Here is a 25,334-nt window from a genome sequence, read left to right as displayed (position 1 = left end):
TGATACTTAGAAGCAATTAATAATAACAAAAAGACGGAGATGTGGCTGTTAAGAACCCATGAGTGACGGGGCAGACTTGCTGCAGCTCAGCATGCCAACTCCTGTGTGCTCCAACATCAACTTGGGTGGACCATTTAAAAGCTGTCTTTGCCCTTTCATACTGAATCTTCATTTCATTCTCAAGTCCTACCCTGTGACAGTGGTCACAGGCATCTTAGGATGAGGGAAGAGACATAGAATTTGACTCCATATTTCAGAAGGCTTGATTTATTATTTTAAGAAATATGTTACATTAAAACTACACTAAAAGAATAGAAAAAAAAGTTTCATCTCAGAAGGCTAGCTAAGCTAGGAATAGAAAGAAAAAGAATGATAACAAAGGCAGCTGCCTCAGACTCTCTGTCCGAGCCAGCTGGGCTGTGATTGGTCATTAATTACAAACAACCACATGGGACCAATCCCAGATGCACCTGTTGCATTCCACAGCAGCAGACAACCATTGGTTACAGTTTGTTCCTGAGGCCTCTCAGCTTCTCAGGAAGAAAAAACCCCAAGAAAAGGATTTTCATAAAAAGATGTCTGCGACACTACCCCATCAATTGTTGGTAATGGTTTAATAGATCAGGCACAGAGCTGTGCTTGTTTGGAGGGGATCCCTCTGTGCAGAGCCTGCCTGTATTTGCAGTGCAGCTACAGGTTGTGTGCCTGGTTTGGCTTGTGCTCCTGTGAGCTCACCCTGAGGATGATGTGATTTTTAACACTCTGCCTTATTATGGGTATAATTAAGGGAATTTGCAGGTAGAAGTTTGTTTGGGCTGGATGTGCAGATGTAACACCACACAGATTGCATTCTAAAGATACACACACACCTCTGGCAGAATGGGGCTGAGCAGGCAGGGAAGAGGTTGGGCAGAAATAAAATATGAAACAAGGGAGGAGCCGTCCAGCAGTGCCTGTGAATGAGAGCAAAGGCATTCCTTCCTACAAATGCACCAGCATCAAGAGCAAAGAGCCACAGGACTGTGGAGTCTTATCTCTTTTTTTGTTAGGGTTGGGATTAAATGTGTGGGATGGTATTTCTTGTTTGGACTTAGATGTTTAATTCTATTCAAACTACAAACTCATAATCTTAGTTCTACCATTTAATTTCGGAAGTCTTCTTTATGGCCTCTGATCAAATGCAATGTTTTCTTGGGGGTCAGTGCCTGTCAGCACAGAAATCTGAAATTCTCAGTAACCAGGGTTCTAACACAGGACCAGAAAGGAAGCGGTGCAGGATGTACAACCCCATCTATTTTTACACTCACTTGTCTTCCACTCCCCTACCTGCTTACCAGCCTTAATTTGTTTAATCTAAGTGAATAGATTGAAAGGAAAACTTAAATTAAAAGGGACCAAGTCAACAATTTTGCCTTGCAGCTTCCTGCAGGGTATGGATTTGGGTCATTTGAAGGAATTTAAACTCTTGACTAGAAGCAGGTGAAAGGTTGTTGTTTTGTCTGTCATTTTGCTTGAAGTGTAATAAACCCCAGGTAACAGGCAAGGATGTTATTGCTTTCAGGTTGATAAAACCTGCATGGGAAGTGCTGCTCAATTCTTTTAAATTACACAACTGCCAAATTACAAACAAACTCTGTGGAACACAAGGAGTTCTTATGAATTTTATCTCTTTCATTTTGCCATGCTCAATATCCTACCCTTTATTAAAGCACCTGAGGGATGGACAGTGAGAATGGAGAAATCGCTTGCTGTTCCCAGGTGTGGTATTTTCAGAGTCTCCCGTCTTGGAGAGGAAAGATGAATCTGACTCCATGTTCTTAGAAGGCTAATTTATTATTTTTTGTACTTATATTATATTAAAGAATGCTATACTAAAGAATAGAGGAAGGATACAGACAGAAGGCTAAAAGATAATAGTGAAAAACCTGTGACTTTTTTCCAGAGTCCCAACACAGCTGGACTGTGATTGGCCAATAAGTCAAAACAATTCACATGAAACCAATCAAACAATGGCCAGTTGGTAAACAATGTCCAAACCACATTCCAAAGCAGCAAAACACAGGAGAAGCGAATCAGATAATTATTGTTTTCATTTTTCTCTGAGGCTTCTCAGGAGAAGGAATCCTGGGCAAGGGATTTTTCAGAAAACATGACAGTGACACCCAGGGGCCTCCTCCACCTTTCAGTTATTGGACTCCTTGCTTTCACCAAAATTGCTGTGTCTCATGTAGGAATGGTGTCCTGCTGCCAGACACACACACACCTGCAGGGAGGGGAGGTGCCATGTGGCATTCACATTCTCCAAACAAATTCCTTTGCTCAGGATTTTTCTCCTGGGAAGCTGAAAGGCAGAGAGAAGCCTCAGAGAAAAGGAAAACAATTCTTATCTCATTTGCTTCTTCTGTGTTGTGCTCACATGTGGAATGTGTTTGGAGATTGTTTACCCACAGGTGATTGTTCCATTGATTCTGCTGTGAGTTGTTTTCACTCTTTGGCCAAATGGGGCCAAGCTGTGTCAGGACTCTGGAAAGAGTCAGGAGTTTTCATTATTATCTTTTTAGCATTCAGTAAGTAGCTTTTCTGTATTCTTTAGTATACTATTCTTTAATATAATATAGTATCGTAAAGTAATAGATTAGCCTTCTGAGAACATGCAGTCAGAGGCATCATTCCTGCCTTGCTCAGGGCATCCCAGCAAATACAATAGTGGCACTTCCCCGGTGATGGGGACATGCAGACCATGCCCCCTTTGGTGTCTTGTGAGGGATATGAAAACCATCTCTGAAGCACTGGAAGCTTTCCTGCTTTGTGCCTCTTCCTCCTGGATGTGGGATAAATCCCATCTTGAGACCTCACCACAAAGCGAAGCCGTGAGCAGCGCTTTGGAACAGATTCTAGGTCACAGGGGTTTTTTAAATTTTATTTTATTTTACTTCTTAAGATACAAATTTAGAAACTCATTAAAGCTTTGTCCTTATGGATTAGACATACTTAAAACAATGGCAGGATTTTCTCCAAAGGATATGATGGAATTTGTTGATAAGATTAAGGACAGGCGAATGGTGTCACCCGAAGCCCACAGGAGTTACTGAGAAGTTCACTGATAAAGGATTTGGATCTGGCCTCCAGAATTTTGCAGGTGAAAAGAAAAAAAAAAGAAAAAAGGCTGCTTATTTTCCTTCTTGGATAAGGAATAATTCATTGCTACTTCCTAATAGAAACCATGGGCATTGATTTTCCATGGATTTATGTGTGGTGGTTTACAAGACTAATTTTTACAAATGGTTTCTGTTGGCAGATGCAAGCAGCCTCCTGCTGCCCTGGCTGAACAACTGCCATTAAGCAAATGGTTGTCATTAGCAGGTACTTTTTTAAGCTTCATGTTGTTTAAGCATTTTTTTAAATCCAAATATCTCTAGAATTGCAAAATGGGGGGAAAAATCCATATCTAGCTCAAATTGCTGAGAAATCTTTGGGAAATTTAGGAAATTTATAAAGCATCTTAAAAAGATGGACACAGCTGTACAGTGTTGACTGTGTAATTCTAAATATAATTCTAAATCCTATTAATTCTAAATACAATTTCATGAAAAGGAAGCTCAGGGAGAAATAGAAATGCATGGGATAAATGGATTTCTTAAATACCTAGACATTCCACATGGAACTTACCTGCCCTGAATTTTTAATTCTGTGATAGATCTCTCTTTTCAGCAGTTTCTTTTTAGAGCAACACCTTTAGCCAAGGGAATGTGAAAATTATAATCTCAAAGTTCTATTTCTGGAGGTTTCTAACTCAACATTGAACCATTTATTCTGAGGGGGGACCTGCTGTGTGAGGTCTCTGGTGTCCTGGCTGACAAGTTGTGCTGTTCCCTTACCTGCAATTTGCCTTGTGGGATTTGCACCCAAATACCTAAATTGGCAAAAGCCTCTCTGCATTTTAAGAGCCCCTGATTTACCTGATACCTCTGTAGGAGATATTTTAGTAACAATTATTTACTAGAGATCTGTAAGTGTTACCTTTGCCTTGAGGACACCGAAGTTCTGTTGGTTCCGTGGGAATTGCAGCTGCTGATTTCAGCTCTTGGAAGTGCTGGAAGGGATTTTTGGTTTTTGGGCTCTGTCTCCCTGGGTGTACCTAAACCTCTGGGTGCTGAGGATGATGCGCTAGGGATGGGATGGAAGATGCTTCTGAAACAAACTGGGATCTATTGAACATGTTGGGTTTGTCCTGAGAACTGTGATCCACGGCTAAACCTTTGCTCTTTTGATGCCAGCTCTGAATGTGCATTCAGCCACTGTTCTAGACTCTTATTAAAGTAAAAATTACTTCCTGCAAGTGCTTTATTACACTTTAAGGGATTTAAAACATGTACATGGTGCTATTTTCATGGCACATTGTTTATTTAAGGTACCTATTAATATCTCCTTAAATATTAATGTAATTTAAATTGGACGTGCTACTGCCACAAGACAGATCCTTCTTCTTTGAGAAACGTTGTACTGTTGTGTATTATACCTCAGGGCAAGGTTAGGAATCAGTCATTCTGCATTGTACCTGGATTTAAGGAACAGAAGAGTCATGCATTTAAGAAACAGAGAACTCATGGATCTCAATTAACTCTTGCTCCTTTTGGTTTTCACATCTGTCAGAGCTTTGATGTGAAATACCTGCAAACTGCAAAATTTTGCTTGATGTAAACTTGAAGAATTTTTTTGAGTGTTTTCAGTTTTTCTAGGCTTATTTTGTTTCAGTGAGGTTTTGCATCTCTATACAAATTAAGGGCTTTGAAAAGTCTTGAGTCTTCATCTGACTCTTGTGAAATCAAGGGAGATTTTTCTTTATGGCTTCAGCGGGAACAAAGCTGGCACTTGGCTGCCTTTGAAAATCAGACCCATAACTTAATAAACAACAAATGACTGTCAGCATTTACAGTGGATGTCAGCATTTGCAGTGGCTGTAAGCAGCATTTACACCATAAATATCCCATTAGGTTAATCCTGACAGAAGTGGAAGGGTTCTGTTAGCCAAGCCAGGCTGTCCAGGTCTGGCTGGATGCAGGGGGCTCCCTCCTAGGGAGTTTGTCCTTGGGGTGTGGTCATTGTGTATTGCAGTGTGAGGCAGGCCCTGTGCTCAATGGGGCTGGCTCTGGAGGAGGGAAAGAGCAATGGAGAGCTGCTGTGATTTCCCAGCTTCAGCCCAAGAGCAGCTCCCATGTTTGCTGATGCAGTGACAACGGGTGTTCTGCTCTTGGGAACATCTCCTGTCCCTTCTGCCAGGCTGGGCAGAGTTCCTCTTATGGTGCCTGGAGCAATTATTAATGCAGCACTTGTGTGAAAATGCAAATAAGTGTACCTATTTTGTATGGTATCTAGATAAATACTGGAGCAAAAATCAGATTATTGTGCTTTCCCTGGGCTGAAGTGGGAGGAAGCACAGAGAACAGCAGTGGCTGTGCTGCAGCAGAGCTGCCCTGTGACATTCTCCTGTGTTGGGGAATTCCCTTCTCAGCCTTCTCTCTACCCAGGGAGCCCAAATCAGTGCATCTAAAGAGCACAGTTGGGATCTGGCACCCTGAGTTCCACCCAAATCCTGCTCAAGGTGTCTAAATCTGTTTCAAATCTACCTTGAACCCAGAGCCACTGTGGTGGCCACTTGTTTGTCCCTCTTCAGAGCCATCACTAACTGCTCCAAGGGTCATGTGCCAGCTCCAGACCTTTGGGAAGAGCTGTGCCTCTGCTCTGTTCCCATTTGCCAGAGGTCCAGGGGCTGTTTGCAGATTGTTCCCAACTTGGGGACAGCTGTGACCAAATTCTCACAGCATCCATCATTTCAGGCACTGGCTTCACAGCAGCTTTTTTGTGTTGGCTTTGCATTTTTCTAAAAGGGAAGCTAGAAAGGTTTTATGATTTTCTGACACAAGCCAGAGAGAGAATAAAGAATACAAAGCTTTTCCTGCATTTTTAGGGAAAATTGCTTCCCTTCACACCTGCTTGCATTGACTAATTCAAGTAAATAAATCAACACCAAATTTTCAGTCATCCCCTGCATATTAATCATCTTATCCATGCAGCTTCCTGTTGTGGCTCTTTAGGATGGGGACCTTGCTTGAGCTGGTGTATTAGGGAAAATAAATGTCATGGTCATTCACATCATAATCCTCATTACATTGGTGACACTATCAGAATTAGAAGCCTTTAAAAGAAAATGCCATGAGTACTCACTTCCCCTGGAGCTAAATGAGTGAGTGAATAATGTCTGAGATGAACAGAGTAATTAGACATTTTCTCTCTGGAGATGGGACAGACTCCAGGAATAAATATGGGCAATTCCCATTTTGAAAGGAGCATTTGGAAGGGTTACAATTGTTCCTGTAACAAAACAGGCCAGTTAGGAACAAAAATGTGGGGGACAATTGCTGAAAATACCCGTGGAAAGAAACAACCCTGGAGTCCCTGGCTGGCTGCAAAGGGGATGCAGAGCAACAGTCAAAATGCCAGAAATACCAGTGACATGTCAGACAACAGAGGTGACAAGCCACCTGATGGCCAAGGACAGCCCCTTCCCCTGCTGGATTAATTAACATGCAAGATGGTTCTGTGTGAATTCTAACCCCTTGGAAAAGGCCCTAAATGGCACCCTGAAATTGGACTTTTTCACTCCTTCCACACTTGTCCCCTCACCTTTCTTTGCAACAGGATCTAACTTCATTGGAATATTATTTTTAGGGGGGAAATAATTATTTTAAAAATTTATTTTGCTTAAATAAATCTTAATGTTAAATCTTCATTCCTATGGCCTTGACCTAGCTGCCTTTTTCAAAGCATATTTCTCTTCTGTGGGTCTTCCAGCTGCAAAAATATACAATGAGAATATCTGCCCCAGGGTCAAAGTGATGCTTCTGAGTGTGAAGTTTAACAATGTGCATATTTATCCAGCTGATAAACATGTCAAATGTAAGAGATGTGTTTGACAAGGAGAGAGGAGCAAAATTTTGAGGACATGGAGGCAGATTTCCACTCTTACTGCTGTCTGTGGGCTTTCAGGTGTTTTTGTTGGCACCTCTCTAGGTGCTCAAGGTAATAGTTTATGTTAATGGGTGATATGAAGATGTAAGGAAGTTAATTACTTAGTTAATAATTCCCAGTCTTAGAAATGATCAGACAACGAGAGTAATGAGAATGGGAGAAAATCTGAAGAGAATTTCAATAAACCCAGAGTAAAAACTGCAGAAGGACTTGGGAGTTTGCTAATTGATTGTCTTCATGGAGGGAGAAATCATGTTTAAAATTGTCCATGCATCATTTGTTCTAATGTAATAACCAAAAACTATATAAAAGTAATTTTATTGGGGGGCAAAAAGTAATTAACCTGTCCTGTTACAATGAAACAGATTTTTTTCTAGAGAGAATTCTGCTGGGGACAGCAATCCTACCTTTGATTATGTGCTATTGCATTATGCAAACTGCAATTCAGTCATATTCATCTTTCATCTAACAGATTTTCAATTTAGTGGGGTATGAGCTAACTGAGCTAAAGTTTGGTATGAGGCTCCTTAAAGGTGACATTTCAAATAAACATATTTTTTCTGGAGTGCTTTCACAGAGGAGCTTTAACAAATGAATGGCAGATATGAAATAATCTCAGAGTCCAGAAATACGACTTGGATGTTTTGAGTAACAACATCCTTAATTTCTCTTTCACTTGATTAACTTTTGTATTGTGGCTCCCAGGAGCAGGAGGAGTTAATTCAGTGTGAAGTGACTCACTGCCTGTGCTCTGGGACTCTGAGCTCTGGGTGAGAAAGGTTTAAGGTCTCTCCAAGTCTGGAGCAGCAGGTGAGAGGCAATTCCTGGTGAAAACTGGGAACTCCCAGTGAGCTGGGACCTGACTCCCAGCAGGATGAACAGATACACCAGTCCATAACATCCATTGCAGGCTGCTGGAGAGGGAAGGGAAATGTCCTGGGAGAGCTGGCCCAGCCCTGCTCTGAGGCTGCAGCTCTGAACCTTGCAGTGTTTACAGCTGGCTGGGTCCGAGGGAGAGGCCACACTAAATCTTGTTCTGGTCCCTGCTCTGGGGACTTCAATTGGCTGATTTTCAATTGGATTTCAATGAAAACTCTGGAAGGAGGGAGCCTGGCCTCCCCTGGGGCTTGGTGACCCCCAGGTTACAGCAGCAGTGGCGCAGAGAGCAGGGGACGCAGCTGAACCTCTGCCAGCTGCCCCATAAGTGAATGTGGGCATTTTTATGGATTGGAATTAAGAGAGAGTTTTTTTGGGAGTTTTTTATTTTTTAAATTTTTGTGTTTTTAGAGGTGTATTTATGTTTTTAGTGGTTATATTAGGCGTTAATATTTAAATTTGAGTATTGATTGGTTTGATTATAACTTTTTGAAAATTTTGGTTTTTTATTAAACTGGGATATTTTATTTTTTGTTTTTGAGAGTATATATTTTAAAAATCATTATTTAAATAATAATACAAAATATAATTATTATTATTGTTGTTATTATTGTTATTATTATTAACAACAACAATACAGATATCCACACTATCTAAATGTCCTGTTTCCACCTCCCTCAGCCCAGGAGTCCCAGAGCAGCTCACTCAGCCCCATGCTGTGTCCCCACAACTTAGAGGGGAAGATATGTGGGACATGGCATGGATACTGAAGAAAATAAATCTTTGCCAAAATGAAAGCCATCAAAAGGCTTTCAAGTGCAGGGACATGGACCAAAGCTTGCCCATTGTACCCCCATTGAAATCGCAAGATTTCGTTTCCCTTCCCAAAAGGAAATAACATTTCCTTTTGGGAGGGGAAACGAAATCTTGTGGAAGAGAAAAGAAAGACTTACAAACACTCTGGGAGGGAGATATGATCAAATGAAATGCAATTGAAAAAAACCCCAAAAACCCAGAAAATCGGGAGATTTGGTGTTTAGATTTAGACTACAAGAAAGTGGCCTGGGAGAAAATGAGGTGCAGCGCAAAGGGCCAAAACTAACCTGACAGATGTTGTAAAAGCAGGGGAAAAAATCGAGGAGGAAGACAAAACTTGGAGGGGAGGATATGTGGGACATGGCATGGATACTTAAAAAAATAAAAAAATCAATTTTTGCCAAAGTGAGAGCCATGAAGGGCACAAGCCCTCCTCGGAGGCCGCACTCGGCTAAGCCGCAGCTCGCACGCTGTGTCCCGGGGCTCCCACATCTGCCACCTCCAAAGCTCCCTGAGCCATCTCAGTGCCCTGTGCCAAGGGAAGGGCCTGTGGCACTGCACCGTGCCACAGTGCCAAGGCAGTGGCTCACACAGATATGCATCAGCAAGGGGAAGTGGAATTTGAACTGCTTTTCATTTGTGCTGAGATGTGAGCTGGGAGTTGTGAAGCAGCACCATTCAATGAAATCCTCTGTGACTGTGTTCACAGGGGTCTGGGGATGAGGGAAGAGATGAGGATCTGACTCCATGTTTCAGAAGGCTGATTTATTATTTTATGATATATTTTATATTAAAACTATACTAAAAGAATAGAAGAAAGGATTTCATCAGAAGGCTGGCTAAGAATAGAAAAAGAAGGAATGATAACAAAGGCTTGTGTCTTGGACAGAGAGTCCGAGCCAGCTGGACTGTGATTGGCCATTAATTAGAAACAACCACATGAGACCAATCCCAGATGCACCTGTTGCATTCCACAGCAGCAGACAACCATTGTTTACAGTTTGTTCCTGAGGCCTCTCAGCTTCTCAGGAGAAAAAATCTTAAGGAAAGGATTTTTCATAAAATGTGTCTGTGACAATCCCCTGTCCTTAATAGACTGGGAGGGGGTGCTCAACATGGAGGGCAAAGTAAGTGCTGGATCTGATTGGATTAGTGGCAAATTTAATCTAGGGGATGACCCTGCTGATTCAACAGTGTACTTTTTTTCTAGGATCAAAGTGACTTTGGCTCAACATGTGATCTGCTCAGTACCCTGAATGAACTGTAGGCTGGATGGGTTGGATTTGGTATTTCAGCAGGAAAAGGAATTTAATTTGCAATGTACAGAGAAGTTGCAATGTACAGAATGGGAAATTATCTTTTTACAGCATGGGAAAGCTTTTTTGTGATTCAGAATTTCCTCAGATATGCTCCCCAAGCCGCAAATAATAACTCACAAAGATGCTTCCCCAGAATATCAGCAGTTACTACAGAATTTGTGAAAACTTGTGGTTTCCATTATCTTTTTCAAGCCTGAATCCAAAGGACAAATATCCTTTTTCCTGTAAAGAGGTTTATCTGACTCAGCAGATTTGACGGAATGTTCTTACAAGAGGAAGATGAAAGACTATGTAAATAGGTTAAGCATGGGCTGAATTTTAGTGGGAAAAGCCTCTTGAGACTTCAGAAGCACTTTAAAAATTGATACTCAAATCACAAGTGTCCTGCATTAGTCCTGGGTCAGTGTGTTAAATATTGAAGAGTGAAGTGTCTCTGATTACAGACTAGGAAAACTGATTTGGATCTTAAATTAATTCATGTCTACGATGGGATGTCCTGTTCCTAGGACATCCCTGTGACACAGGGAGGTCTGTACACCTGGGAATTATGAACTGAGACAGCTATTGTTGGAAGGAAAGAGCTTTCAACAAAAACTATTTTCAATTAATTTTAATATATTTATTTTGTGGTTCTGAAATGTGCTCTGTTGCTCCAACTCAGACTGTTCTGTGGTTCTGTGGAAGAAGCTGGTTTGGTGGCCCCAGCAGTGGATGCTGTTTGGGCTTTGGCAAGAACAAGGAGAACAGAGTAGGAATTGACAGGACACAGTGAACAATTACACTGAGACAAAATTGGCCACTGCCAACATTTACCGTGTCCAGTGGTAAATGGTTGATGCTCAAGGGATTGTAGACTTTGGATGTAATGGATGGCAAGAAAAAACCACAAATTCTTTACAGGGAACTCTTTACTGCCACATAAGAAACACTGTGTTTATGTTTAAAATGAGGCAGTAAAGATAAGGTTATTTTCTGAAAATAAGATTGCTGATAGTTACTCACTTCCTCTGATTTTACTTTCCCAAACAGGTCTGCATTCCTCTGACTTCCACCAGGAGAGATTTGTCTCACTTGTTAGTTTAAACTGAGGTCATGTTTCCTTTCTTTGACTCTGCCACCCTGACTTCCCCTTCCAAAAACTTCAAATCCAGGTGTGAGTCTATCCCTCAATCTTTCTCTTACTAAAAGTCCCAGTCCTTTAGAGAGCAGACCCTTTAATCTCATATTCTAAGACAGAGCAGTAGCTTGTGTGTTCATGCTTAACTCAAAGAGAAGGATTTTTGTCAAAACATAAAATGTCCTCAGTAAGGACAGTAATCAGCAAGCAAATCTGGAAGTTGACACAAGGCTTGATGGCTTTTAAATAAAGCTCCTGATGTTTAGGTGGAAATGATGTCTCATTAAAATGTTGGCCAGGCAGCTCTCAGTCCTTTTACTTAGGGACTTCACCAAAAAGTTGGATGAGAAGGTGGCTGCCACAGTCATACACCTGGGTGAGCCTGGTTTGATTCTGTCATTGCTTTTCCTCTTTCTCAGATGATGGGATGCATCCCTTGGAGTCAGAGTTCCTGGGAGGGTGGGAATAACCCTTCAGGGCATCCTTGGATCACTGACTAAGGGGAGGACTTCTCTAAAATCAGGAAAAGCCCTTTTTTCACCTCGTGTGCTCTGCAGTGGGAGCACTTTTCTTGCTCTCCTGCCCAGTGTAAATTGTCCCTGGGTGCTGACTGTGGAGCCAGGCCAGGTCAGCGTGGAATTAATCCTCTCAGCAAAACTCAGCCAGCTGTGTCAGCTGCCTCTGCAAGCATTCCCTCACCAAAAAGTGAGAATGAAACCTGGGAATATCATCTTTGAACAAGCAGATGTGGCAGCAGGAGGAGACTGAGGTGGGAAATCTCACTACAGCTTCCTGGGATATGGGCTAGAAATGTGTTCAATTCCTTTTCTGCCTTCTGACAAAAAAAGGTACAACCAACCCAACCCAAAGCTCTACAAACAAAGCAAATGGAGCAGTTCCCATTGCTTCTCACTCCACTTGCTGCCCAAGTGCTTTTTGGCTGATGAGGAATGGTGGGACTTGCCACTGCTGGAAGAGTTCAGTTCCCACCAGAGCTGGAACCTGAGTGCCCAAGGAAGGGTTATTTCAGCTGTGCCAGAAAGTTCCCTTTTCCTTGGGAAGAGCAGGCTGAGTAGGGAAGTGTGGAGCTCTCAGGGGCTGCTCTGTCAGAGGAAAGGTTCCTTGTTTTTCAAGGAACCTCCTTGAAATGTGTTTATTCTATGGGAAAAGTGAGCTTACAATTTCCCTGAGCTGCTGGCACCTTTCCAGACAGGCATTGTTTTGTGTGCCAGCTCTTCCTGGGGTCAGGGTGTTGTAATTGCTGCTCTGGGAAGAATGGGAGGAGAGGAGATTCCTTTTAGTCTCCAGCCCTGTGCCCTGTTTTTCTCTCAGTCTTCCTTAGGACTGGAAGCTTTGTGGGCTTTGAAGCTGAGGGCAGATCCCTGTACCCTTAGTGAGGCCAGGATTGCTTGTTGCCTTCCAGGAAATACCAGGGGGTGCTGGGGGTCATATTTGTGTAAGATTTTGGGATGTTAACAGCTGTAATGTGGCCAATCTTGGAGCCACCAAGGCAATTCCATACCCTTGTAGAGCAGGTGGATTCAGGAAACACTGGGGGATGTTCTGTGGTTTTTATCTGGGGTGGATGGGTGTCCTTTTTGTGCTCAGCATGCTGTAAAAGAAGTCACAGAGGGGAATTGATCCAGATTTTCTCCTGCAGGTAATTGATACAGGTTTCCATAGGTGAGCATGAAAGCAGTGTTGTTTTAAGGAATGACAAAAATAGTGCACATGGATTGGAACTGGGTGTCAGACTCACAAAACCCAGGAAATATATAATCCTTCTGCAGTAATTTATTGCTACAGATCTTATGTTCATGTCCTAAGTCACACAAAAAACCTCATTCATAAATTTAATTTTGGTCCAACTGTTTCTGCCAAGATTTTCTTTACAGGAAAAAGCCCACAGATTTCTTTCAACCATATCCACTTCCAGCAGTGAAAAGGAAACCAGGCATTCCTGGAATTATTATCAAAATTCCTTTGTCTCCACAGGGCAGGAAGCCAGACTGCTTTGTTTTAATAGCATTTTTCTAGCCTTAAACCTCCAAGGCTGTCTATATGTCTCAATTTTCTCCAGAAATTTTGGGATGCTGTCTGCATTTTGTTACAGCAGCTGCCCTGACAGCTCATTTATACACTGATTTTACCTCCCTTGCCCACAGCACTACAGTATCTGAGCTGATCCCTCTGCAATGAAGCAGTAGGAAGGCTGCTCTGCTTGTGTCTCTAACATGACTTGCTGTGGTCATACATATGTCATATAATGGGATTTGGAATCCCCTTCCCCCCCCAACTGTTTTACTTGGAGTTTTCCTGCAGTTTGTAGTTACAGTCACATCTGTATTTTGTGCCCAGAACCCTGGCAATAATTCTTTTTGTCGTCATTCTAAGAAATCTCAGGAGATTCAGTGCTACTTTGCAGCTGCTGGTAGAGAAGAATGTCAGGGTTTTTTTTTTTTTGTTTTCTAGATTTTTTTCTATTTCACAACATTACTATATTTTAGTTTAATTAGTAGTATTAATCAGAGATGATAAATGAGACAGTACCACCTGCTTGGGAAATGCTCACCTATCTCTTGTTGCTTTTTGTCTGCTGATGGGGCAAATTCTTCCTCCTTGTAACCCTATAAAAGAAACTTTCAGAGTGGCCAGAATGAAATCCTGGTAATTTGATGGCAGGTAGTTCATGGGGGAAAACCCTCCCCTCACATGCCCATGTCCACACAAACACATGCACTTGATTTTTGAGCCTGACTCACCTTTCAGTGTGTGTTGAGTGGCCCAGGAGGGGCAGGAAAGGGCCCTGAGGAGCTCCCTGAGCCAGGGGCATGGATTAGTCACGGCCTCCTCCGTGTAAACCTCAGCCAGAAGGACACAACCACTTCCAGCCGCCTGTGGAACCAACAGCCCTGCTCAATTATTTGTGTGTTTGGGGAGAGGAAATGCGTAAATTGCTTTCCCATTAGTGAATAACCAGGAAATAAACAGAGGAGACCTTGTTTAAAGTGTTTGTTTTGTTCTGATGGTGGAGATAAGCAGCTGGGAGAGCTCTCAAGTTGGGCTGCTCTCCCTGAGTCATCCCAGCTTTGTCTGAAGGCCCTCCTGCTGAACACAGCACTGTAATGGGTGAACACATCCTGCAAATGGATGCAGGTGATTTAGAAACTTGAGGAATTCTTGCAACTGCTGATTTGCCATTCTCAGGTTCTAGAGCACTTCCTGCATTTGGCTGACTTCATCCCTGTTGGATGAAATGGTGCTTGGAACATAAAAGGAGAAGATGCTGGGGCAGCCAACAGCAATGGCATCAATTCCTGTGCTTGAGAGGGACATGGATTTGGGAATGGCTGTGCTGGGTGGCTGATTTGGATGGACAGACATCCACAGAAGTGGACAGACCATTCCATGGAGGGCAATTGAAGTCCTTTAGTTAGGACTGCATGGAGAGGTAGTTGAGTCTTGGAAGTGTATTAAAGGGAAAGTGCTTTCTTCACCTCTTTGGTCAGGTATTGTATTTGTGGGGATGAAGGAAGGAATGATGAATCTGACCCCATGTTCTTAGAAGGCTAATTTATTATTTTATGATACTTATATTATATTAAAGAATACTATACTAAACTATACCAAAGAATACAGAAAGGATACTTACAGAAAGCTAAAAAGATAATAATGAAAAACTTGTGACTCTTTCCAGAGCCTCGACACAGCTTGACCCTGATTGGCCAATAAGTCAAAACAATTCACATAAAACCAATGAAAGAACCACCTGTGGGTAAACAAGCTCCAAACCACATTCCAAAGTAGCAAAACACAGGAGAAGTAAATGAGATAATTATTGTTTTCCTTTTTCTCTGAGGCTTCTCAGCTTCCCAGGAGAAGAATCCTGGGCAAGGGATTTTTCCAGAAAATATGACTGTGACAGTCAGAAGATGCTCACAATGTTTAAAGCCCAAGGATCAGCTTCACCAACACTAGGGAGAAGTCCCATCAGTGAAGGAGCTGCCACATCTGCTGTGCTGGGATCTGTGGGATTTGCCATGTCTGGGAGTAAATAATTATAAATCATGAATCCAACAGCTTTATAGCAGGTAAATGTGCCTAGTACAGCTCTCAGTAATACGTGCGGTGCTGAGATTACTTTTAAATTATGAGTGCTTTAATCAGCATCATATTAGTATAACAGCAGTGTGTGTTGATTGCAGTGAGATAACACTGAAAAGGCACTGAGAAACCATGAAGTTGTTAATGTGGAACATTTGGCTTCCTCTGAAGCCCTGAAAAACATGGGTTCCCCTCTCACAAGTGTTGTCCTGCATCAGTCCATGGTGTGGGTTTGTAGCTGTGCACTTTCACCAGATAAAGCACAGTCTGATTAGTTCCCAGGCCCAGCTGCAACAATGTAGGATGCAGCCACAGGAATCTCAGGAAGGGAGCAAGGCAACAAGACAGGGAAAAATGTGGGTATAGGACAGAAAGAATCTCATCATGTGGATAGGAAAATATGTAAAAGGTGCCTAAACCCCATCCCTGGGAGAGCTTGGAAGCCTAAATGTGGCAGGGTTTGGTTTGCAGCACCTGAGTTCCCTCTGCCCTGGCTGCTGGGAGTCTCTCTGGAATAATCCCATAATCCCAGCATCATATCAGGAGCACAGAGATAATGATCAGACATGCAGATCTTCAGAAATTAGGGAAATAATGAGCTGAAACTGAGGCAGTATCCTCTGTTGGGTGATGTCTGGTCTGCTCTGGAATCTTTCTGCCCCTAAGGGGGATGTTTGGGCTGTCAGCAACATGCAGGAGACATCTGCAGAGTTTTCCTAAGTCCTGAAGTAGCTGAGTGCTGGTTTCAGCCCGAGCTGGACACAGATTCCTGATCCCTGAGGTCCCTCTTGGGGCTTCCCCTCCCAGGGATTTTGTCTGGAGACATGGATGCTCCAGCTGTGGAGGGAGCAGCCCAGGAGAGGTGAGTCCCTGGAGAGCAACATGCTTGCACTGATAGATTTTAAATACCTTGTCATTTGATTATTTCTTTCTGTTATCCCTTCCCCAGTCATTCCAAAAGAGTCTCACAGAGGAGATGGAGACTGCACCGAGAGCCTTTCCCTCTGCTATTGTGTAGTTGCCAGCTGAAATGGATAGAGCTAATTTTTCCTTGGAATTAGGTTCTGTGCTGAGATTGCTGGTGCAGTAATTTTACAAAATGCTCATCTTTCCTGCTTTAAATGTGCCCAGCTCAGGAGGGACAGGCAGGTGTTACTGTACCATGGCTCTTTAATGGGCTCTGGAAGCAAGAGGGTGGTTTCAGTCCCCAGGACATATTTAATCTTGTAACATCTTTTACTGCATTTAATAGCCTGTCCTACATCTTAATCACTCAGTGTAGAGAAATTAATCCAAACCCTCCTTTTGTCCTGATAATTTTAAGTCTCCACTGAGTTTGCTCAGGTTGGCCTGTCCTCCTCTGGCAGTTCCCCAGCTGCTGCCCTTTCCTGCTCATGAGAATGCTCCCCACTGCTCCTCACAGAGCTGGATCATTGTGCACATCTTGCTGCTTTTTCCCTTGGATGTTTGCTGGTTTTGTAGTTTTTCCTGCTGTGTTTTACAGGAGGCTTTGGATGCTGTGTGCACAGCACAGTTCATGCAGGATGCTCCTGTTGCAGGCAATGAAGCATCAGCAGGATCAGAAGTGAGGCAAGGAGCTGGAAACAGAGTTGAGAGGGTGGCCCTGCTGCCCCTCTTGCTTTCCTGGCACTGCCTGCTGCCCAACATCTCTGGGAGCCCTTCTCTCTCCTTCAAATTTACCCCACATACACCTTGAAGAGGGACTGTTGTGGGCTGGCTGTTCCTCCACATATTCATGTGTCTATTGATCTTTGTTGTGATTTTTGGCATCTCTTTTGTAGTTGTAGCAACAAAATGTTCAATGGTTCAATGGTTTCAGTAATGAGAGAGCTTCTATTTCTGTACTCTCAGGAACATTGTTTGAATTTGGGATTGAGTCACACAAACAGTTCCCCATAAAAGAGGAGTTTACAGGTTGGATAACTGCCTCCTAACAAGGCACTAGATGAGCATAAAAATGATTGAGAGCTTTGGTCTGATTCACAATTCCAGGAGATGTGGTTTTCAGGTTTGGCCTAAGCTGCAGTTTGCCAGGTGGAAGCCAATGTATTATTAACTTGAGATTGCTGTACCAATAGTAAAATTCTCACCTAAACTATCTTTTCTAAACTATGTCTCTTCAACATCTGATGATTGGAGCTTGTGAAACACAATTTTATGGGCTAAGAAAAGTGGCTGTGAGCATCTGGGGAGAATTGTGGGGATTGTGAGTGACGTTTAGTGCATGTATTTGATGTCTCAGTCAGTTTGACCCTCTGGTTTTTGTACAAATCTTGCTGTTGCTGGGAAGATTTTTATTTTCATTTATAGTATTTTTTCATTTTATCCTGTAACTGTTCATTTTACAGAGGCTCAGCAAAACTGGGAAAAGCTGGAGATGGCTCTGTGGGTACAGTGGGTTCTCAGTGGTCACAGGTTTGGAAGGGAGCCGGGGCCCTTTCAGCAAGGGACACTTAGAAGATGCAATGACACCGGTGTGAGGTGGAGATTCCTGTGTGAAATCAGCTGGAAAGCGGGAAGAGGCAAGCCTGAGAATAGCCTGGCTTGGGGAAGGAAGGAGATGAGGGCACTGGGATGGAGAGATGAATGAGTGCTTCATCTCCCTTCCCTAAGCAAAGCTGTTCCCAGCTGGTGCCTTTTCCACCTTTCCATTGGGTTCCATGCAGGAGCCTCCTGAACACCCACCCCCCTTTCCTTCTGCTGTGTTTCCAGGCCAGGGGCTGTGCCTGCTTTGGGGACATTCCTGATGAGCCCAGGAGAGTGTGGTGGCACAGGGACAAACCTGAGTAAATGGAACCAATAAAGATTTTACCCCTCATAAACCACAGCAGTCAATAGCAAAACAAGCTGACAGCCAGTGGGAAAGGCTTCAGCAACAGCATAATGGGTTTGATTTTCTCTGTTTCCATCAATACTGTGCCAAATGCATTTAGCACAGGCTGGAGGGGAGCTAACAGAGTATCAAACAGGCCAGCAAGGAAAGCCTTGCTGCTGTTACCTCTAGCACCAAAAAACCTCAAACAAAGCAAGGTTAGTGTTTCAGCAGCCCATTAGTGGGACAGTGTTATCCAGCTGTTAGTAAGAGCATTGCCTCAGCTGACACCTGAGATCATTTTTAGGTGCTCCTATAGTTGAATCCTTTATTCTCCATACAAGGTTTTTAAACCTTTTTTTAAGCTTTTTTTTGAGTTTATTTTTTTCCAGGTGAATTCAACTGGAAATTTTGTTGCACCTAAAGCTAAATGTGCAACAAAACCTCCTAAGCCCAAATCAGTAATGTTCTTAAGTGGAAGCCAATGTTACATTTCTGGTAAGTAGTGTCACAGGCAGCATTTGGGTGACCTGGGACATTTCTTGGTGATCTGGGGAAGAAGGAAAGCCTTGGAGAGCTCCACCACAGGAGTGTGTGTGCATAGCCAGCCCAGACCTGCTCACTAAACTGCCTGATCCACAGTGGCACCTAAATCCAGGCAAATGCAAACACCTTGGAGTCTGAGTCAGACCCCACCACTGAATTGGTAAAAGCATGGCAAGGGCTGCCTCAAATAAGGAGGGTATGATTTCTTCTAAGAAATAGTTAATCTGTGATTAAAAGCTGCTGCACCTGAGAAAACACATAGTTTTTGTGGGAAATCTGAATAAAATTCTCTGATTGCAGAGATAAGGTAATTAGCACCTGTCTGTGTGTAATGTGTGCTGAAAAGGGGAGACATGGCACACGATGCCTGAGAAGTGTCAGAGCTGCCACTGCATCCTGGATATTTGAACCAGCATGTGCCAGCTTTTCCCTTTGCTAGGATTCAGTTTTGACACACTTGGTGAACTAGCTCAGCTTAGTTAATGATATTTTTAATTACTGAGAGAAGTCAAGAATTGCTGGATCTGTAATCAGGAGGAATCTGAGCTTGGGGACAGAATTTCAGACAACAGCAAGACAGAGAAATGCACTGTCTTAGTGCCATGGTGCTCACTGTCCCAAAACTTCCTGAGAATATGTGCCTTTGTCATAAATAGCTCCTAAACATTCTGGTGAGCTTAATAAAACCCTGCCTTGGGCAGATGTCTGTCTTTCTTTCTACATGGTAGCACTAATCCCAGCATTGCTGCATTGTGGGGGAATTTGGCTGCACAAGGAGCTCTCCAGCACTTCTCCAGTCAGGGATGTTATGTAAGATGTACAGCCCTAATAGAAAATCATAGGAGACAGGGCTAAAAATGACCTTGGGAGGTCTTCTGATCCTGCCCTGGGGAGGTGGACACTGCCAGCACTGAGTGCAAGGGGTGTGAATTGCTGAGAGTGTAAATCCAGCAGTGCCATTTTATTTTTTTATATCCGAACAAGGTAGCTGAAAGGGGATGGATTGCAGTGATAGCTTGTCTCAGTCATGAATATTAATATTGAAGCAATTAAATCAGATGACTAGGAATTCTAGGACAGGGAGATGGTTTGCATGTCATTGAATCTGCTCCCCAGTTAGCAGAGAAACCCTTTCCTAAATGTGTGGAGCTGCCAGGCAGTTACAGGAGGGTTTAGAACACTCCTTGCACAACCTTGGTTTTCATCTCCCATTTATTGAAAGATTATTTAGTTGTCACTGCAGTGTGCTGGGTGTGGATTTGAATGACCAAAATCTGATTTGATGTGCAATTATTAAATTCCTGCCAGCACAGTGCAGGAGTCTCAAAGGTATTTTCCAACCTAGTTAATTCTGTGATTCTGGAAGAGCAGCATAACAAATGGAGTTTGTTGAAGTTGGATGTACCTCAGCCAAACTCTTGTTGCCACACATCAAAGTATCCCTAAACCCAACGTGCTGAATCCTTTGCCTGGGTAAATTGTTGGAATGACTTTCCCTCATTTATACCCTGAGTGTTTAAAAATGTGCCTTGAGAAGCAGCTCCCAAGGATTCTGGAGGCCTCCTTTAGGAGGTGAGTACCAAAGCAGGAAGTGCTGCTGGTAACAGAACCCAGGTGAATTTTGCATTATCACCAAGTCATGATTTTCCATTTTCTGGCCATGAGGATGTGAGGACTGCTTCAGAGCAGCCTTCTGTCCAGCTCTTGGCTCTCCCTTTCTGTCTTTCCCTCAAGTATTCCCCTGTTGGATAAAATCCCTTCCACCTGCCATACTGAGCTTGTTACTCCAGCTCCTATGAACAAGCAGAAAAGTTGATTGAACCTCTGGGTTTTTGTCTTCTGTGGGGTTCTCCTTTTCCAGGAATCTAATTAGTGTGTAGAGGATCTCAGACTTTAAAATGTTATCCAGTGCAGTCCCACAGCTGCCTGTGAGTTGTAAGCCTCAAAAACAAACAAACTAAAAAACCAAAACAAACCCAGAAAGAAAAAGGAAAATATCAGAATTTAACATGACATCCTCCCCCATTCCGAAACAGCAGAGGATAATCTGGCTTAAAGAATATTATGAATTCCTTGCTAGACTGAGACCAGGCACAGTCATATAAAAATGGATAAATCCAATGCACAAATATGCCTTTGGCAGCAATGTAAGTGTCTGATAAAGTTTGACATAACCCCAAAATATCTCCTTGCTTCAAGAGTGTGGATGTCAAAAGAAAAGGAGATCAGCTCTGTAAATATTGATGTTCTCTTACAACATGTTAGAGTGACAGATGTGGAGAGAGGGTGAATTGTCACTGAATTTCCCTAAGAGCAAGATATTTCTGTGTCTCTAATAATTCAGAAAATAGTTTTATTTCAGCTCTGGAATGAAGCACCACCTTGATCCTGTTCTCAGAGATGTTAAGAGCACAGGAAGCTCAAGGAGGGGAGCTCATTTGGTGGTAACCCATTCCTGAGAAGGGGAATTTTTCCAAATTGTTCCATCCTTAGCAATGCCTCACAAAGGGAGATGGGAAGGAATGGAAATCTTGTAACCAAGGGGCCCACAGGGGTCAAATCTGGCAGTAATGACATGAGCCAGTGACTGACCTGTTTGCACAGGATGTTCCAGAGCACAAGAGATGGATCATACAGGTCTTCTCATAAACTCTTTGAGTGCAACTTTTGTTTGGTTGGTCTTTTTAAAGTTTGGTGACTGTTTCACTTTCACTGTGTTTTCAATTTCTCTGTCTGCTATGTCCTTGGCTGACTTTTCTGCTCATTTTTCCTCTAAGCTCATACCATCCCAGCATAAATATATTAACAGATCCTGAAATATATATGTGTCTAGTCTGTGTGTCAAGAAGACTCACATACATTAGGATTTGCTTGCTCAAGCCTTTGGTAGATGACCTAATTTTCCCTTTTAATCAGATTACAAGAGGAGATTTAAGTAACTGTTTCACACTTTAGGAGGGTTAGGAGACACAGAGATTCCAGACCAAATCCTCAGCTGGCATTGGGAAGTTGAGAACTGAGGCAGAGTTGTGTGATTTAAAGCAGCAGGGATCTCTGCTCTGGACTCCCAACAGACAAGTGAAGGAATAAAACTAGTAAGAGGCAGATGCTGCCAAGAGGTGTGTGTTATCTGGTTATCTGAGGAGATAAGGAATGCTCAGCCAGGAAATCACAGAAGGCCTGGTGTGACCGTGTTCACAGGGTCCCAGGATGAGGGAAGAGACGAGGATCTGACTCCATGTTTCAGAAGGCTGATTTATTATTTTATGATATATATTCTATTAAAAACTATACTAAAAGAATAGAAGAAAGGATTTCAGCAGAAGGCTGGCTAAGAATAGAAAAGGAATGGATAACAAAGGCTTGTGACTGACTGAGACAGTCCGAGCCAGCTGGACTGTGATTGGCCATTAATTAGAAACAACCACATGAGACCAATCCCAGATGCACCTGTTGCATTCCACAGCAGCAGATAACCATTGCTTACATTTTGTTCTTGAGGCTTCTCAGGAGGAAAAATCTTAAGGAAAGGATTTTTCATAAAATGTGTCTGTGACAGCCTGGAGCTGAAGAGAATCCAGAGGGGAGCTCACAGGGAGGGAACTGGTGGGCACAGCTGGGCAGTTGGACTGGAGCATGAAGTCCAATCCCACACTGACACAGCAGTGAACCTGTAACCAAGGAATTTAGAGCTCCTGGTCCAGCCCTCTGACATAATGAGTGCTAAGGAGCCATCTCATATGGAAAACAGCAGAGGGGAGGGTTGGGATGTGCTGGGGGCTGTTGCCTGTGCTAATGTGATGTGAGGGAGCTCCTGCAGCCCTTTCCAGGAGTGCCTGTGCTGGGAAGGAGCTGATTTGGTGGGAGGGTCCCTGTCGTTGGCAGTTAATTGAATGAGCTGTTCATCTCCTAAGTGCTCATCTGAGCCGGGCTCAGCGCTCTCCAGAGATGCACCCATCACTAACTATGAAAATCCTCAGGCAGCCAAGCCTGTAGAACCTCAGATTACCTCTTCCTCTTTTACTGCACAAGGCTATTTTTAATCCAGTGCCTGGCTGGGCATTAATCATCTTTGACAAATTACTGTTTGTTGTCTTCATGTTGTGTAAATTCCCATGCATATTTTAGCCTATTGCAGCCTTGTAAGAGCAGTAAGTGACACCTTATTTCCCTTATTTTATGGGCAGGCTGCATTAGTGTTGAGCTATCAGAGGAAATTCATGCCCAAAGTCATCTGTCAGTTTAAACCAGTGAACAGCTGTGTTGTCAATGCAGCTTTGAAGGGCTGTATCAGGCATCAGCAATGCTCCAATACCCATGGATTCCATACCATCAATCATCAATTTTGCTAATTAAATGGCAATGTGAGTACAAATGTGTGATGGGAATTGACATCTCAGAGGAAGTTGAGTGGCTCTCTGAGTCAGGAATGAGTACATGCAGAATTCCACCTACATACAAAGAGGTGCAAGAGTCACAGCAGTTTTTCTGCACCTTTTTTCTTTTTTTTTCTTACACTTGAGTGATGCATTCCTAGACATGTCTCCCTCTTAGATCCAGGACTTTGACAGCAGCACTTCTAAGTGACCCAGGAAATGTCTGATGGTAAAGCTCGTGGGGGTTTTTAGTGCCGGATGAGGGATCTCCTCTTCTTATGTCAAGTTCTTGGGAGCAGACTGGGAGTACCTCACGTTCTTCACAAGGCACCAAATGTTGCCCTTGTGGAGGTCAGTGAGTGCCTGGTGAGCAGAGCAAGCAGGGTTTGCTCTCTGTGCAGTCCTGAGGGCAGAGCAGGGCACTGGGAGCGTGTCCCTGGGGCAGAGGAGGACACGCTGTGAGCTGCTCTGTGCCCTGGCTGGTCCTGCTGTCAACCAGCTGGGGACCTTCCAGGCCCTGGGGACATACAGCTGCTTCCAGCCCAGCCCCAGCTGTGGCAGCACAGCCTGGTGGAGCTGGGGTGGAGCCCAGGAGCTGCTGTGCTGGCTGGGGAGGCTGCGTGTGCCCCAGAGCCCTGCCAGGGTGTGAGGGGTGCCCCTGACCCAGCGGCCTGCACAGCACCCTCTGCTCTCCCTGGGCTCTGCAGTGCTGACCTGATGGGATAATGCATTATCTGTGTGGGATAGTGCATTATCCATGTGGGATAGTGCATTATCCATGTGGGACGGTGCATTGTCCATGTGGGACGGTGCATTGTCCATGTGGGATAGTGCATTATCCATGTGGGATAGTGCATTATCCATGTGGGACGGTGCATTATCCATGTGGGACGGTGCATTGTCCATGTGGGATAGTGCATTGTCCATGTGATAGTGCATTATCCATGTGGGATAGTGCATTATCCATGTGGGACGGTGCATTGTCCATGTGGGATAGTGCATTGTCCATGTGATAGTGCATTATCCATGTGGGACGGTGCATTGTCCATGTGGGATAGTGCATTGTCCATGTGATAGTGCATTATCCATGTGGGACGGTGCATTGTCCATGTGGGATAGTGCATTGTCCATGTGGGATAGTGCATTATCCATGTGGGACAGTGCATTATCCATGTTGGATAGTGCATTATCCATGTGGGACAGTGCATTGTCCATGTGGGATAGTGCATTATCCATGTGGGATAGTGCATTATCCATGTGGGACGGTGCATTGTCCATATGGAATGGTGCATTATCCGTGTGGGATGGTGCATTGTCCATGTAGGATAGTGCATTGTCCATGTGGGACGGTGCATTATCCATGTGGGACAGTGTATTATCCATGTTGGATAGTGCATTATCCATGTGGGACAGTGCATTGTCCATGTGGGATAGTGCATTATCCATGTGGGACAGTGCATTGTTCATGTGGGATAGTGCATTGTTCATGTGGGACAGTGCATTGTCCATGTGGAATAGTGCATTATCCATGTGGGACGGTGCATTGTCCATGTGGGATAGTGCATTATCCATGTGGGATAGTGCATTATCCATGTGGGACGGTGCATTGTCCATGTGATAGTGCATTATCCATGTGGGACGGTGCATTGTCCATGTGGGATAGTGCATTATCCATGTGGGATAGTGCATTATCCATGTGGGATGGTGCATTGTCCATGTGGGATGGTGCATTGTCCATGTGGGATGGTGCATTATCCGTGTGGGATGGTGCATTATCCATGTAGGACAGTGCATTGTCCATGTAGGACGGTGCATTATCCATGTGGGACAGTGCATTATCCATGTGGGACGGTGCATTGTCCATGTGGGATAGTGCATTGTCCATGTTGGATAGTGCATTATTCATGTGGGACAGTGCATTGTCCATGTGGGATAGTGCATTATCCATGTGGGATGGTGCATTGTTCATGTGGGATGGTGCATTGTTCATGTGGGATGGTGCATTATCCATGTGGAGCATTTCCAGTTGGGGATGGGTTGGAAAACTGTGTTGTCTTTCTGTGAGATTCCTTGGGTAGAGTAAAAGCAGGGCAACCCTGACAAAGGCAAGAAAATGACGAGAAGGACACCATCTTATCAGAAGGCTAATTAATTACTTTATTATTCTATATTATATTACACTATATTACACTGAATCTGCCAAGCACTCAACTCAACTGCCCAGAATCTCGTGACAGTCCCAACACACACACATGGATTCAATTGGTCAGTGGATCAAAGCACTCACACCAGAATCCAGTTACCAATTCCCTTCAGGT

The 25,334-nt window shown here is 43.6% G+C and overlaps 1 protein-coding gene across 4 annotated transcripts in view; it reads left to right on the top strand.

Moving 5' to 3' along the window:
• Positions 1 to 25,334, top strand: part of CCDC85A (coiled-coil domain containing 85A) — a 74,754-nt gene that overhangs the window by 30,255 nt on the left and 19,165 nt on the right. The gene's annotated exons all lie outside the window — the stretch shown is intronic.

Source organism: Molothrus aeneus, chromosome 3 (genome assembly GCF_037042795.1).
Source record: "Molothrus aeneus isolate 106 chromosome 3, BPBGC_Maene_1.0, whole genome shotgun sequence".
In the NCBI taxonomy this organism is placed as follows: domain Eukaryota; kingdom Metazoa; phylum Chordata; class Aves; order Passeriformes; family Icteridae; genus Molothrus; species Molothrus aeneus.
Note: the sequence above shows the minus strand (reverse complement) of the source record. Positions and strands in the feature narration are given on the sequence as shown.